The sequence below is a fragment of the Emydura macquarii genome, unplaced genomic scaffold (genome assembly GCF_026122565.2).
Source record: "Emydura macquarii macquarii isolate MOO-44397 ecotype Brisbane River unplaced genomic scaffold, CSIRO-AGI_Emac_v2 contig_1230, whole genome shotgun sequence".
Taxonomy (NCBI): Eukaryota; Metazoa; Chordata; order Testudines; family Chelidae; genus Emydura; species Emydura macquarii.
Window position 1 is genome coordinate 14,387,921 of NW_027131367.1, and position 6,080 is coordinate 14,394,000.

A 6,080-nucleotide genomic window follows, 5' to 3' on the forward strand; every position below is an offset into this window, starting at 1 on the left:
TTAGGGACTGTACCGGCGCAAACAGGAAACGGGGAATTCCATAGCTGCAGAAATATGTACGTAAAATGGTAATAAGAGAAAAACCAAAACCAAAACAAACACCCTCAATCACTATGCAACACCTGCTGGAAATAGTTATAAAAAGGTTACATTGTTTCCTTCTATGAGGCTTTGAGAATTTCCTGAGAGGAAGCAAAAAGCTGGTTAGTCATTTTTAAGGGACGAGGAGAAAATTGAATATCTGCATTATCCAATTCTTAGGATATTTCCTTTCTCAAGAGCTTATGCTGCTAAGACGTTGCAGAGGATACCAGAGTATTTTACAAACACGTAAGCCTCACAACACTCCTTAGAGATCAACATTATCCCTTATTTAACAGATGGGTAGGCAAAGTGACATGGCCAAAGTCCCACTAAATCAGGGACAGGCATGATTCCCAGTTGTCTGCACTTAATCACTAGGCTAGTCTCCTTCCTATGAAAGCACCTGATAGAGGCAAACAAATAGGAGCAATTTCCTATCTTTAATTTGCCGTGGTTTGGTTTATTTTTTTTATTAAGTTTGCTGGTACCTTGCCTGATGGCACCAAACGGGCTCTTTTAAAAGTGTAGTGCCCCCAAATAATAGTGTCTCTCTTATATTTCTGTAGCTACCTCCAAGTACGTTTTCCTACAAGAGCAGTGAGACAGCATAAACTGCTCCCATTTTCACCTGGGGAAAATTCCCCAAGTGTAACGAGCCAGAGGATCTGTTAGTATCAAGTAGCCTGAGAAGCCTGGAAAATCTTACTGGTGGGAACTGCAGACAGAGATTAAGATCACAATGAAACTGGAACAATTTTACGTTAAGCATTACCTCTAACGATGTTCACAGGCACAGGGCTGGCTGGCATTTGTCCCTCATATGAACTCAGGCCCATATCCTCAAAAGTATTTAGAAACCCAACTCCCTTTGATCTGTGCCTTGAGGAGCGGGGGAGAGAGATAGAGATCACAGAAAATGAGACTTGGGTATAGGAGTCTTAGGGCAGTGGTTCCCAACCTTTTCAACCTCCAAACATTTTGCGGACCACCACGTGCTACTAGTTGTACAATAAATGACAGTAGTAGGTTTTTAGAAACTCTCTGAAATTATTTTTTATTTGACATTGTACATTTCCTGGGCAAGGATGTTGTTATTTTTCTTTTCCGCGGACCCCCTGTAGGAGCCTCGCGGATCACCAGGGGTCCACGGACCACAGGTTGGGAGCCGCTGTCTTAGAGTATGCCTACACAGCAACGAGATAGCTGCAGCTGGCCTGTGCCAGCCGACTTGGTGTCGCTGGGCCTGGACTGTGCGAGGCAGTTTCAGTGCTGTGTAGACATGTAGGCTCAGGCTGCAGCCCTCGAGCAGTGGTTCTCAACCTATTTCCCACCATGGGCCACATCTGCAGCTCTGTGTGTGTTACATGGGCTGCATCCACACCCTATCTATACTCCTGATATGGCCCTGAGGATGTCGCATGGGCTGCAGCGGAGTGCCGATTGGGCCGCGGATTGAGAACCACTGTTCTAGAGCTTAGGGGCATGCCTGGGCGTATGCAGAGGCCTTCCAGGGGTGCATCAACTCATCGAGCTATTTGCCTAGTTTTACAAGAGGCTACATAAAGTGCCCGAGCGAAGTCAGCACAAGGTCAAATGTCAGACGGTGACTGGTTTATACTGCTCTAGATCGACTACCCACTGAAATGTAAGTACAGTATTTATATTCTGAGCGATGTGTTTTAGAATACATGGTAAACATGAGAAAGCCAGCCATGTTTCAGTACGAGCGCGCTGTGACCCTTTTGTACCTTTATGTCTGGTTTCTGTAAGCAAGCAGTTTTTAAGAAACTTGGGGTCCGCAAGACAAATCAGACTCCTGAAAGGGGTACAGTAGTCGGGGAAGGTTGAGAGCCTCTGCCTTAGGGTGTGTCTGCACTGGAATGTAAACCCGTGTTCGAGCCCAGGCTCAAGCCTAGCCCCCCTTGCATCTACACTGCAATTGCGCTAACCCAGGGTGCCAGGACCTGCAGGGCTGGAAGGTCCAAACTTCAGTTAAGCTGGGACTCCGAGTCCGAGCCCTATTGCTTTGCAGTGTAGACGCAGTCCCCTTTGACTCAGGTCAGGTCCATGGGAGCGTCCCATGGAATTGTGGGATAACTTCCTTCCTCAGTCCTCTCTATCCCAACAATCTGCAATCCACTTTATTGAAAATGGAAGCCGTGTGACCCATCTGTGCCTAGGGCAGACCACCTGAAAATGCCAAGGCTAGAGCGGGCTGCAAAAGGAGAGCAGATTCTCCCAGGACTGGTGGATGACACTGAAGTTAGATTCCCCAATCAGCCACAAACAGAGCTTCTGATTCCCCACACTGGCTATCAATAATACACAGCCCCCTTTACTGCATTTCAGTCTCTGGCTCCCAGTCAGACAGTAGGTCCAGTAAAGAGATACGTTATTTAAAACTCTATGCTCTTTACCAAAAGGTTCTCCTGACCCCAAAGGGTCAGCCACATTACCAGATCAATATTAGTTTGGATCTTACCCAAAATACCATGCTGTCAGCCAATTCTTTAGTAATTAAAACTAAAGGTTTATTATAAAAGGAAAGAAACAAACCAGGTGAGATGTATTATATGATTAAAGCAATCAGATACATACAAATGATTTGAAAGTCAATGTATATAAGTTATCAGCAGAATTGTGGAGTTGCAGGCTTGTATAGTCCCTCTGGTGTACACCCAGTATCTGGATGGGACTCAGTCCTTTGTTTCACAGCTTCAGTTGCAAATGAGTTGATCCAGAGGTAGGAAGCAGGACTGAAGACAATATGGATGTGGTTGGTGCAGTTGCCTTTTATGTCCCTTTGCCATGCGGCTTGTGGAAATTTACAGAAACATGATGGAGTCCAGGGTCATCTGGGCAAGTTCTGGTGACTCATCATAAGATGTAGCCCCGGCTTCTCTCTCTGGGCTCATTATACCTTTCAGTTCCCTTAATGGGCCATTAAACAGGCTTAATTTTGCTGCCATCCTGTCTGAGGTGTCAGCCAGGAGCACAGCCCAAGTTGAAATACAGATACATCAAACATATCCATAACTTCCAATACAAATATGACACATACACACAAACAATATCATCACACTTAGCAAACTATAACCTTTCTAATGGTACCTGGCATGGCCTATCCCGTATGAATTGTTGTAATTTTGAAATACTGATGTTAAATGATATAATAAATTGTCTCCCTAATCCAGCCAGCGTCACAGAAGCCATCCCCCTTTGCCAAGGGCAGCCACACAGGTCAGCGTTAACCCGTTCTCTTCTCATCCCCCATCTGCAATGCACTATCAGAGAAGTCTCCTAGGTTTGCAATGAGGAGCAAAACCATCAAGACTTTTGCAAAGTAAGCGGCTTCAAATTTCTGTAACATGCAGAGTGGGCGGTCAAGTTTTCCCACAGTGCACCACAGTGCTTGGACTGGATGGCCACGTTTGGGGGAGGCGTCGCCAGGGACTCTGTTCTGCGCACTGCAATGCAGAATCCAGAGCCTGAGATTTAAGTGTGGCTTGGAAAAGTCTTACAGCAGGGTTACAATATAATGTAGACGCTCAACCACAGGGTTTCCTAACACAAGTCAGCCAATTCGAGTCCCACTAACCCTGGGCTGACATTGCAGTGTAGAATACCCTGCGAACACCAGTCTTACAACACTATCCCTTCTTCCTTGGAAACCCAACCAGCTCTGATGACACCGGGAGCTCACTTTAGCAGCCTTTGCACACATCAAAAGCTCTTTGCATTGCTCCACTGCCCCCCAAGTGTCCTCTGGGCCCTTCTTATCCCCCTATTGCAGGGACTCCCTGTGGCTACTGCAGTCTCCCCCAGCAGGCGTTCAGTGCGCCCCACTTCCCCCTTCCCATACCAGGGTCCCCTCTTCTCTCCCTCATGCCCCTCACAGCAGGGCCCCAATCTCCCCAACATGACAGGGACTCTGTTCCCCCCAATTCCCCTGCCCCCCACCAGGATCCCATTCTCCCCACCATACCAGGGCCTCTCTCCACCCCATTCCCTTCTCTCCCTACACTAGGGTCCCCCATTTTTCCCACCATGCCAGGGGCTCTGCTCTCCCCTCCCCCAGTGTCCTCCTTCCCCTCCCCTCCACAGCGTCCCCCCATCCTCCACATCACACCAGGGGCTCTGCGTATGCCAAAGTACCTTTCTTCCCCCAGGCTGGGAGAGCGGGAGGGGTGGATGGCTGGTGTCCCCTCTCTTTCTCACCTGGCCAGGCTTGAAAGAGGCAGGAAGGAAGAAACCTCCTTTCCTTCTGGCCCAGTATCCGGCCCATCCGTCTCACAGCAGGGCGAGCTGTTATTTCTCTTGTTATTCACGGTGGCAAGTTGTTAAACTCTATCGGGAGGGAAGAGGAGCAATGTTACGCTGGAAGGTGTTGACGGGTGCCATTATCAGGTGACAGTGGTGCCATGTGTCCCCCATTTCCCTCCCTTTTGATACACCAATTGTCCCCCAAACTAGTAGGGTTCTGGCTATTAAGGCCTAGAACAATCCCGGACATTCTGGAAGTGATCAGAGGCAGCATTCAAATGTTATTGCTTTACAGACAGACAGACAGACAATAAAAGAAATGCCCTGGAAATGAGTGTAAGTTCTCACCAGCTCAGCCAACTATACTGAAGGTCTTTCTAAGGCACCTGGTCTCTAACGGACACGGGAGCCAACATTGCAAAAGGCCTTCAGGATTTCTGTGTCAGAGCTGCATTCGCTCTGGTCCAAACTCTATCAGGTTTCTGCATCACTTTAGGCCAATGGTTCTCAACCTTCCCAGAAGCTTGTTCCCCTTTCAGGAGTCTGATTTGTCTTGTGGCTCCTCACGTTTCACCTCACTTAATGAATACTTGCTCACAAAATCAGACGTAAAAATACAAAAGTGTCACAGCGCACGCTTACTGAAAAGTTGCTGTCTTTCTCCTTTTTACCATATAACTATAAAATAAATCAACTGGGATATAAATATTGTACTTGCATTTCATTGCATCGTGTATAGCTCAATATAAACAAGTCATTGTCCATATGAAATTTTAGTTTGTACTGACATCGCTGGGGCTTTTTATGTAGCCTGTTGTAAAGCTAGGCAAATATCTAGATGAATTGATGTATCCTCTGGAAGACCTCTGTATACCCCCAGCGGTACATGTACCCTTGGTTGAGAACCACCGACTTAGGTAATAACTGGTGTAACACTAGTCCCAGCTCCAACTCCCTTTCTTGGGACAAACAAATCCCCAAAGCCTTTCACAAACTCTTCCTTGATTAAAAAATGCCAAGTCCCACAAAAACTAGAAAGCTAAAACTCTGCCCAGTGGCGGAGGAAAACCCAGGGGAAGACAGAAGAGTCCTGCTGTTCCACAGCCATTTGGGGTAATCACTCATCTGGCTATCCCAGGTATTCCTAGAGCACCAGTCCATGCAGGGCCTAGCCTCTGACATCATCATCATCATCATTTACTTGTATTGTGGTAGTGGCTGGGAGCCCTCGGACCGGAACCCCATTGTACCACTTCCTCCTAGTATTTTACATTGGCTGGGTATTACTGAAAGCTTTTTGGAGGCCAGGACTGCCTTTTTGTACAGCGCCTAGCACAACGCGGTCCCCGGCTGGGGCTCCTAGGTGCTACTGCAATACAAAGAAATAACACTCTCCCCGCATTCTACACAGAGGGGAAACTGAGGCACGGAGCAGCCAGGTAACTTGAGGCGGGTCTCACGTTGCCAGTCAGAAGCGGGAAGGCAGCCCCGCCGGTCACAGGGCTCCACTTTATTGACGGGGGCTGCCGGGGACTCAGAGATGGGCGATGGTCCCCCGAGCCCGTGGGGCCTCTAGTTCTTTATGAATGAAACCAGAGCCGCTGCCGTGCTCTCCAGCGGCCGCTAGGCGGCGGCGGCGAGCCAGACGGACGCGTGGTGCTCCGGAGCGGTGCAGCCCGCGCCCTGCCCCGCCGCTGCTCCAGTGTGTCCCGGCCGAGCACGGCAGCAGCAGC